Genomic DNA, 10,999 nt, shown 5'->3' with positions numbered 1-10,999 from the left:
AAGCTTGTAAGCAAGTGCCATAGCATCATACAACATTGTCATATCTGATCATCTTGGATCATACCACCAGAACATCATACATATATAGCATACTTGGGATAGAAGTTCATACATTTTGCATCTTATAGGTTGTGCACAAGTGTCGTATCCGCCTATTGAGCAATCGTGCTAGCGTCTCTCTTGAGTTGTGCAACACGAGCGTTTTCCGTGGATTCCACATTTTGTGATCATCCTTGGTTGCACGATCCCATTTATCTATCCGTGTGTGTGTTTCCGTGTGCCATTCATTGCTATTGGTCTACTTGTCTCACTTGCAAATTTGTGAATCTCTTTCAACATTATTGACTCTTGCTAACATTTTGCATTAAATTTTTGTGCCACTATCCTCACCGAGCTACTCCATAAGCTTTAGTTTGTAGGTGTGAGTGAACAAGTCCGGTACCAATTCCACTATTCTTTCATCTCACGTGGAGTAAAACGGGATACATCCTCAACTTTGGGAAAAGGTAACTTGGTATTGTTTATCTCATTTCCTACTCACCTCTACTCGAGTCTTGTGATGGATAGTTAAGGCATTTCATATTTGGTCTACAACAACAATGACGAGTTCGATCCCACGAACAACTCCAACGACGCCAAGATGCAAGCTCAAATGGAGGAGATCAAAGCCCTCATCAAGTCCTACAAGCGATCTTCCTCATCTTTGAGAAGATGCTCAAGAGCACATGTCTCCGAGCTACCATCTCCGGCAAAATCACATCGGCATCAACACCATCACCAACAAGGACGTGAAGATCAAGAGCTCAACACCAACAACAGCTCAACGACTTCACCATCTCCCTTGGCATCTTCGCCAAGCGACTTCAAGGCATCTTTGCCTTCGGATATACGGCATCTTCACCCACAAGCACTTGAAGAGAAGCTCCCCAAGCTCAAGTCCGCGACTTCCATGAGCTACTACGACCTCGACATCGACCACGTGATTCCTTTCTATGGGACTCAAGAACCCGAGGAGTATCTCGAGTGGGAGCATTTGATGGACGATTACCTCAAGCTACATCATGTTCCTCCCAAAGATCAAGTGAAGTGCGCCACAAGGAACTTCCACGACTATGCATCCACATGGTGGCTTCACGCACCTTAGGAGACCTACGACATGAGTTGGCCCAAGACGAAGAGAGCTTTGCAGCGAGAGTTCGTGCCTCCAACCTACACGGAACAACTTCAACGCCAATTGGAGAACACTATCCAAGGATCCAAGTCCATCGACGAGTACTTCAAGGAGATGAAGATTGCCTTGCGACGAGCCGACATGGATGACCCCATTTCGATGAAGTTCCACGTCATGATGGGATTGCACAGAGACATCTCCAAGACGATCTTCCTCGAGAACTACAAGTCCCTCGACGACTACTACATTAGTGCTCTCAAGGCTAAACAAGAACTCATGAAGGCCAAAGCTTCTCGACCGCAAGCTCACTTCGCGACGACCAAGCTCCATGAGAACGAGCATGAGGATAGAACCACCAAGATGCCCAAGCCCGACGAGCTCCAAGACAGTGCTCCCAAGTTTAACTCCACCGCCATCCCTCTTTGTGGCATTGACGATGCCGAGTCTACTTCGACTCTTTTTCAAGATGGTGCCGCGACGACTATGACTATCACTACAAAAAAGACACATCCATGACATTTTGGGCCGAACGAAATTTTTTCTGTCATACATATGACACTTCTATGACGATAATCACTACAAAAAAAGACACATCCATGACATTTTGGGCCGAACGAAATTTTTTCTGTCATACATATGACACTTCTATGACGATAATTGTGACAAAACCCGGTATCATCATAGATGTGGTGGGCTCCTACTTCTATGACAAAAAATCATGACAGAAAATGGGCTTTTTGTCCTGGGCGGGCCGGAGATGCAGCTGCATGACATTCTTTGGGCCGTCCATGATGGAAAAAACCATGGTAGAAGCGAGGGCGAGGAAAATTTCGGGGAGTTCCCGGTTACGGTGGGAGGTCGGGGGCCGAGAGATGCGCGCTTCTCTCGTACACGTATGCGCGTGTGTGCGAGGCATTGGCTCTAACTGAACCCGAGCGAGGCGTTGGGCTCTAACTGAACCCGAGCGATTGCACTGCAGGCTACGCGTTACTGAACCCGAGCGATCGATCGATGGCTATTAACTGAACCGATCGAGCGATTCCTTCGCTACTGCTGCTAAATGAAGCCGATCGATGCTTCCTCTGGATGAACAGTGAGCGTTGCGGGGGAGGGGGGGGGGTTGGATGAACAGTTCCCGGTGGGGGTGGATGAACAGGACCCCGTGGTGTTGCCTTTGGATGAACAAGACCCCGATCGATCGAGCCGGTTGGGGCTGGATGAACAGGACCCCGTGGAGGGCTGGATGAACAGGACCACCCCGTGGAGGGCAGGATGAACAGTAGACGGTGGAGGGCAGGATGAACAGTAGCCCGTGGAGGGGTGGTTGAACAGGAGCCCGTGGAGAGGGCTGGTTGAACAGTAGCCGGTGGAGTAGCGCGGTGGAGGCTGGATGAACAGGAGCCCGTGGATGAACAGTCGCAGGTGGAGGCTGGAGGAGGTCGACGGTGGATGAACAGTAGCTCGTGGAGGCTGGAGGGGGTCGACGGTGGAGATGAACAGTATCCCGTGGAGTCCCGTTTTGCGGTACGCCACACCCCTCCCGATGAACAGGACCCCCGTTTCGACCGTAGCGCTCCAACACAAGTCCGTTTCGTCCGTTTTGCGGTACGCCACACCCCTCCCGATCAACAGGACCCTTTTCGACCGTAGGAGGTCCGTTTCCTCTATTTTGCGGTACGCCAGACCCCTCCCGATGAACAGGATCCCGTTTCGAACGTGGCCGGTCGAACACAAGGCCGTTTCCTCCATTCTGCGGTACGCCAGGCCTCGTTTCCATCGCCTGTTCCGTCCAAGCCCTCCCGATGAACACGACGCATTCCGTTGCCTCCCCATGAACACGACGACGACGATGTTTCTCCGTTCCGACCCAGCCATGTACACGAGCCCTGGCCGTACGTATGCGCGAGTAGGCGTTCGAGACCCCGCCGTATGTACACATACGTGGCCGTATTTTCTTTCTTGCACCCTGGCCGCCTCTACTACGACACGTGCGCGTCTCTACATCCACCAGTATATATGTACGTACACGTTCGCGGCCAGAATGAGAACGCTATGTACGCTTCGACCAGGTGGGTCCCGATTGTCAGGCACTTCCTTGCGTGCGAAGATGTAGCTGGTGGGTCCCAGCAGTAGGGGGAAATACGATGCCCGTCTGGTGGGTCCCCGCTGTCAGGTGGAGGAATAATTATTTTGCACGTAATAAGGAGGCACTTCCTTGCTGCGGCCTTGGACCCATCTATTAGCCTCTCCACGTACAGTCCACATCCGATGGAAGCCGTTCCTTGACCACGTTAACCACGCCGCGCCGAGAGCACCAGGGCGGTGGACGACGGCGAGGCCTAGGAAGGGGACGACGCGAAGCTGGGGAAAACGTGGCAGTGGAAGCCCAGGCGTAGAGGAGTATGAGGGTTCACTGGTTCGCTGCGGTGTGAGGCTGCCGTCGCCGCGGAATAACAGGGGGTGTGGGTGTGTAGAGGGATGGCCTGTCTAGCGGTGGGAGTAGTAGGGGGGCGGTGAGGCCTCCGCCGCATCGCAGCCGAGGTGGGAGTAGTAGGGGGCGGTGAGGCCTCCGCCGCATCGCAGCCGGCCACGGGAGGCAGGAGCACGAGGCACGACCGGCGCTGGTTTGGGCGGCTGGAGCAAGAAGACCAGAGGTTGAAGAAGCACTACGGCCGTTGGATGGACATCGTACGGTCACTGGAGCTAGAATCGTGCATATTGACTAAGTTGACAAAGCCCTCCATCCCCGTCAACTTAGTAGGCCCATAAGTCAGCCTGCCACTATACTGGGTCCCAGCTAACAGGGGGAGTATTTATTTTTTTTGTGCGTAATAAGGAGGCAGTTCCTTGCGTGCGAAGATATAGCTGGTGGGTCCGAGCTGTCAGCGGCGCTAACGTTTTTTTTGCAAAACAGAGGCCCTTTCGGTGGGTCCCTGATGTCAGGTGGAGGAATCATTATTTTGCGTGTAATAAGGAGGCATTTCCTTGCGTGCGGCCGTGGACCCAGCTGTCGGCCTCTCCACGTAAAGTCCACTTCAGATGCATGTCGGTCGTTGACCACGTTGACCAAGCCACCCCGAGAGCACCAGGGCGGTGGACGACGACGAGGCCTAGGAAGGGAATGACACGGAGGTAGGGAAGACTCGACAGTTGTTTCCCACACAGAGCGGAGTACAACTGTATGAGGGTTTACTGGTTCGTCTGCCGTTGCCGGAGAATAACAACAGGTGTGGGTGAGTAGAGGGATGGCTAGGCCAGCGATGGGAGTACGGTGGGGCGGTGAGGCCTGCGCGGCAGCAGAGCCGGCCGCAGGGAGGAGGGAGCAGGCAGTCCCGCCGGTGCCTGTTTGAGCGGCTGGAGCAGGAAGAGCAGAGATTGAAGAAGCACGACGGCCGTTGGATGGCCATCCAACAGTCACTGCTTGTGCGTCAACCTTTTTTTTTAGGAAAGCCTCAAATCTATGGAAAACAGCATACAGCCCATCTGCCATTATTTCTAATAATTTACAGCCCATTTGCTAATTATTAAGGTTTTTTTGGAGCCCATATTCTTTTTGTTAGCATTACAGCCCATATTGTGGCCACGGTTAAAAAAATATACGAAATTTTGCATATTTCGGTGCGGTCCGAACTGTTTTTAATCCCGAAATTTCGACTCACATTCAAACTAATTTTAAAAATAAATGTATATCAATATAAAATCCAACAAATTCTCCATGCATAAAAATTAATGTAATTTCAAATCTCGAAATGAAAAAAAGATATTTGAAACTAATTGCCGGTTTGATGTGTTTTAAAAATGTACAACCCATTTCTCATTACTGATGGGCCATTTTCTCGGCGAGCAGAATGAAAGCTCTCCTCGTCTTGAAAGATTTGCAGCCCAACAGGCCTGACAAAGCGACTTACTTGGCAAATCACAAAAAAATTGGGCTGTGGCTGTGGACCTAGCTGTCAGCCTCTCCACGTACAGTACTCTTCCGATGGAATGTCATTGACCACGCCGCGCTGATAGCACCAAGGCGGTGGACGACGGTGAGGCCTAGGAAGGGGACGACGCGGAGCCTGGGAAGACGCGGTAGTGGATGCCCACGCGGAGAGGAGTACGAGGGTTCACTGGTTCGGCTGCGGTGTGAGGCTGCCGTCGCCGCAGGGCCTAGCTAGCAGTGGGAGTAGTAGGGGGCGATGAGGCCTCATCAGCAGCACAGCTGGCCACTGGAGGCAGGAGCAGGCGGTCTCCCCGGCGCTTGTTTGGGCGGCTGGTGCAAGAAGAGCAGCGATTGAAGAAGCAGCAGGACCGTTCGATTCAAATCCAATGGTTACTGCTGCTAGAATCGTTTGTTGACTAAGTTGACAAGCCATGCGTACGCGTCAACTTAGTAGGCCCACAGGTCAGCCTCCCAACCGGTGCACCCCAGATGTCAGTGGGAGGAATCATTTTTTTCACGTAATAAGGAGGCAGTTGATTGCGTGCGGCCAGGCCAGCGGAGGGAGTAGGGTGGGCCCGGGAAGCCTGCGTGGCATCACAGCGGGCCACAAGAGGGAGCAGGTAGTCCCGCCGGCGCTAGTTTAGGCGGCTGGAGCAGGAAGATCAGATATTGAAGAAGCACGTCGGCCGTTGGATGGACATCCAACACTAACTACTGCTAGAATCGTGTGTTCACTGACAAAGCCTTGCGTAAACAAGTCAGCCTCGAAATCTGTGGCGTGTACAACCCATTTACTATTATTTTTATAATTTTTACTCATTTTCTAATTCATATGGAATTTATTGCAGCCCGTTTTCTATTTTTAGAATTGCTGGCCATTTTCTGGTCAGTACCAGGGTCAAAAAATTAACTAAATATGTGGGACATTTTGAAAATTCGCAAATTTTTGCCGGGGAATGAAATATTCTTAATCCAAAAATTAATAGCCATACTAAAACAAATTTAAAAATAAATAAGTACTATGTCATGTTAAATCCAATGAAATACGTATAAGATATCAGTGAAGAACAAAAACAAAAAAAGAAACTTATATCCCATTTGCTATAATTTTTTTGGAATTTTCAACCCCTTTTGATATTACTTTTAACAGACATTGACCATACTCTTAAGCCAGGCCGGAATGCATCCCTCCTCGTCTTGGAAGATTTGCAGCCCAGTAATTCGGAGAAAACAAATAGGCCTAGCTTGGGTATTCTTCAAAATGAAATACTGGGCTACCTATTTTCCCAAAGAACTGGTGCATGAGCATTTAGCTTTATTTATTTATTTATTTACTTATTTATGTTTAGGGGACCATGAGCATGTACCTGGGCCGGATTCATGTGAGAGCCTCCCTTCCAGTTAGTTATGAGCTTCTCTATTGGGCCTTCATCAGTGGGCTGCATGTTATCAACAAGTGGAAAATGTGTTCCGAGTTTCAAAAAAAAATGTGTTCCCTACGATAAATAGTATGTGCTACATACGGTACGGGGCACTAAAGGATCGAACCGTGCAATGACTTCCAAAACATTGTGTTTGTCGTTCTAACAACACATTTATTCAACCAATAGATGAAATATACTACTGATTGTACATTGAAAACAGCAGCAGCAGCAACCAGGGCTAGGGGTGCAACAGAAGCAGTAAGCAGGCCAGAAGAGTGAAGACGCAGCTCTCTCTTCCAAACCAAACATCAGCCATCATTACAAAAGGGCTACCAAAAAAGAACAAGTGTATGCATCAAACTAAATAAAGATCCTACTACACCAAGTGTACGCATCTAACTAACTGGCTCAATTAGACGTTACTATTTTCTTCTAAACGGAGGCAAAAGAATTGCCTCGTCTATTAATTAAGAAGAAGAGAATTGCCCAGTTAATCTACGGAAAACTAGGCTAAAACCGAAGACATTACTATTTATTAAGCTGCAGTGGAGTCGCAGATGGAGAGGAGTGGGAAACTTCACTGGTTCGGGTGCGTGGCAGCACAGCCACGGTGCCGCCCACGGGAGACAGGAGCAAGAACAGAGGTTGAAGACGGAGCACGGCTATTGGATTAACATCCAACGGTCCAGCTGCTAGAATCATTTGTTGATTAAGTTGACAAAGCCGTGCGTACATGTCCGCTTAGTAGGCCCACAAGTTAGTCACCAAATCTGACGGGTCCCAGCTGTCAACGGGATGAATAATTTTTTTCACAAAACAAGGAGGCACTTCCTTCTGTGCGAAGATACAGCCGGTGGGTCCCAGCTGTCAGGTGGAGGAAACATTTTTTCCAGCTTAATAAGGAGGAACTTTCCTTGCGTGCGACCATGGACCTCGTGGGTCCCAGCCGTCAGGCTCTCCACGTAAAGTCCTCTTCCGATGACTCTCGTTTGTTGACCACGCCACACCGAACGCAGCGAGGCGATGGACAACGGCGAGGCCCCGGACGGGAACGACACAGAGATGGGAAAACGCGGCAGTGGAGTCGCAGATTGAGAGGAGGAGAAGGGTTATAACTGGTTCTGTTGCGGCATGGGGCTGTAGTCTGTGGAGAATAACAGGAGGTGTCGAGGGGTGGAGGGATAGCCTGGCCGGCGGTGGGGTAGTGCTTCGCAGCGATGCGTGCTAAGCAGAGCCGCTAGCCGCCGGAGGCCGGACCAGGCGGTCCCGACGACGCTGGAGGAAGAAGACGAGAGATTGAAGGTGCATGTCGGCCGTTGGATATAAATCCAATGGCTGTGGATGACACAATCATTTGTTGACCAAGTTGACAACGCCCTGCATAGGCTTCGACCTATTGGCCCACATGCCAGCCTGCAAAAATGTGGCATATATTTAACCCATGTTTTCTAGAATGTACAGTCCATTTGCTGGGCTAGGTGAACAAATAATTTCGCGTCAATCAGGCCCATTTATATTTTCTAAGAAATCCCAACCCATTTGCACTTCCTTGAAATACACGTATTAGGTGGGCTCGTTATATATACTCCCTTCGTCCGGAAATACTTGTCATCAAAATGGATAAAAGGGATGTATCTAGATATATTTTAGTTTTAGAAACATCCCTTTTTGTCCATTTTGATGACAAGTTTTTTCGGACGGAGGGAGTATAATGTTATGTTAGAAGGAGCAATTAATATCAAAGAATAAACCGGAGAGGCACATTATATATATATAATTAAGAAATTAGCGAGTTATTGCTCAAAATAAAAATTAGCGCGTTATTATTAAATTGGTCCTTAAAATCTTCGCAAGCTTTTGTACGCAATCACCAGCATTTTCCTTGCCTCTGAGTAAAAAACAACCAGGATTTTCCTTGCCAACTTCCGTTAAACATTTACTTTTATAAGTTGGGATGTTTTTATAATGTATATATAAGTCTCTATAAAATATACGATAATAGTAATAATATAAATATATATAATGTGGTTAGAAGGGAAAACATAAATTGGACACAACATTACTTTTATAAGAGACCTGCGTTTTATACCCCACAGTAGGCATACTAACAAGTTCACACACAAATACAACAGAAAAGGTAAACATTCATATCAAACTCAGGTTCACAGGACACATTCATATCCATAGCCAACATTCACAATCAACAACTCAAAAGATACATATATACACAAGCTCAGCATATCTATGCATCCAAATGATTGATAGATCACACGTCAATATTCATACATAATTTACAAAAAGATTTAGATATACACATGTTCAGTATGTTTATGCATCCAAATGATTGAGATCACAGCCAATATGATCCATGGGCGAACTTTAATTACCTAGGGTACAGACTGGTAAATGGTGTTCAATCAGAGGTACTTCTTGCTAAAATTAGTTCTTGTACGAGTAAACTTTCGAGTACATAAGAGGCAGCACAGACAATCTGAACTTTGCTTGTAGGTTTATCCTCAAATAGTGGCCTCGTGCCGAGGGAGGTTTGAGCAACCTGGCCACTACTTTCATCCAACCAGTTTACTGGCTCATCTTGGTCCTGTATCTCACCAAAATTCTACATTGAAGACGAGAAAGGAGGCGGTTGAGAAAATGAACCACCCAAATTTTTTGTGCAGTTCAACTGAAATGGATCATCCTTGGCGCGCAGACTGATTAAGTGCTAGATGAATATACGCGTCAACCAACTTGTCTGGAATCTTTAGACTCCATGCCATATAGTTCGCTACCATATGTGCCGATAACCAAAAGGCACAAGTTGGGACCAAAGACTGGACTGTGTTTTTCTGGGCTATGCACCAAGCAATATTTTTGGCGTTCACTCTCCTCACACTTGGATTTTGACAATTGGTTGACGCCAGTTGATACTCGAATGAATATAGGCACTTCTTGTCAACATCGATGCTTGTCTGAGTGAACTTTGGAGTACATAGCAGCAGCATAAGTACATGTCCATCTGATCATTTTGTGCAGTTCTACTGAAATCACCCGATGTAATGATTTGCCTGCGAGTTCAGGCTCCAAATTACTCCTTTACGAAATTGGAAAACAGTAGCACAATACCAAATTACCAATACGTATGACAGGCACAATAATCAGGATAAACACCAGTACCAACCTGTGTGAGGTAGCATATCAATTACTATTTCCTTTGACTGGAAGCCGAGATAAGCCAAGCGACTGACAGCAAAGGAAGAAAGCAGGCGGAGTTTAGCAACTGACAGGAAAGGACGGAAGCTGTCGAGGTAATGAAGCACCCAAAGTTTTTGTGCAGTTCCACCAAAATCGAGCATCCGTGTTGGCACATATATTGAGAGAGTGAGATTACGTTAATAGTGGGACTAGTTTATGAAACATACACTAACAAATAGAAGCACCCTCATTATCTTAATGGGTAAAGTTAGCAACATAGTAGTCTTGCTTAAAGAGAGGTATTAGTTTATTTAATCAGTGCCAATTAGCTCAACTCAACACACAAAGCATTGCCATTTATCGTAGGTTGCAAAACTTTAATGTGCAAAGATAAAGGAGTTTCTCATGACAGTAGCACGATACAAATAGAGATGACAGCAAACTAATATGGATGAAGGCCTTAGGACCGTACCAACCCGAGAAAAAAAAGCTTATTCATGTAGTCCCATAAGAGATGATAAAGCACTCACTGGAATCACACAATAGTATATATTTTTGTGCACTTCAAATGTATGGTTGAAATCACTCTTGTTTACCAGTGCTGAGATTATATCGAAAGATTATCAAGAATTTCCAGCAGAGTTAAAGCACTGGCTGGGATACAGTTCATTGTATTGTCTTGTGTAGTTCCATTTAATGTATGATTGGCACAACATGATCCCTGTTTGCACAAGTAGGAACAAGGTGAAATCTTCATTAGCTTAGTGAGAAAGGATAGGAAGACATTAGCATATTACTCAACCAGCAGCATCAAATTCATGACGGACAATACGCAAAACATTGCCTCATTGAACCAATGGCAATAAATTGACATGCAAAACAATAGCACTATTATGTCATGACACTAATAATATTCCCTCCCTGCTCCGCCACATGATTCACCTCCATAGACAAACATACACACGTACATGATTCAGCATAGGGTCCTACTAAAGATTTGTTTAACTCTAACAGGAAAATTAGGCAGTAATAAATTAGTGGTACTTAAGTACTCCTAATTAATTAAGTGAGACAGCAGAAGTGGAATGGCTCCCTGGAGGATCGTCTCACATGTAAGGTAGTCATTGCCGGAGCCCTTGAATGGCCTCGACTGAGGCCTCTGGCTTCAGCAAGATCGCCTTGGCACTGTTTATTCTTCTTCTTCTTCTTCCTCTTCATGCTCTGTTTCTCTTTCTCCTCACCAGTTGGTGAAACCAAGTACATGATTGGCCTTCTAATTCAGAA

This window comes from Triticum urartu, chromosome 7 (genome assembly GCF_003073215.2).
Source record: "Triticum urartu cultivar G1812 chromosome 7, Tu2.1, whole genome shotgun sequence".
NCBI lineage: Eukaryota > Viridiplantae > Streptophyta > Magnoliopsida > Poales > Poaceae > Triticum > Triticum urartu.
Note: the sequence above shows the minus strand (reverse complement) of the source record.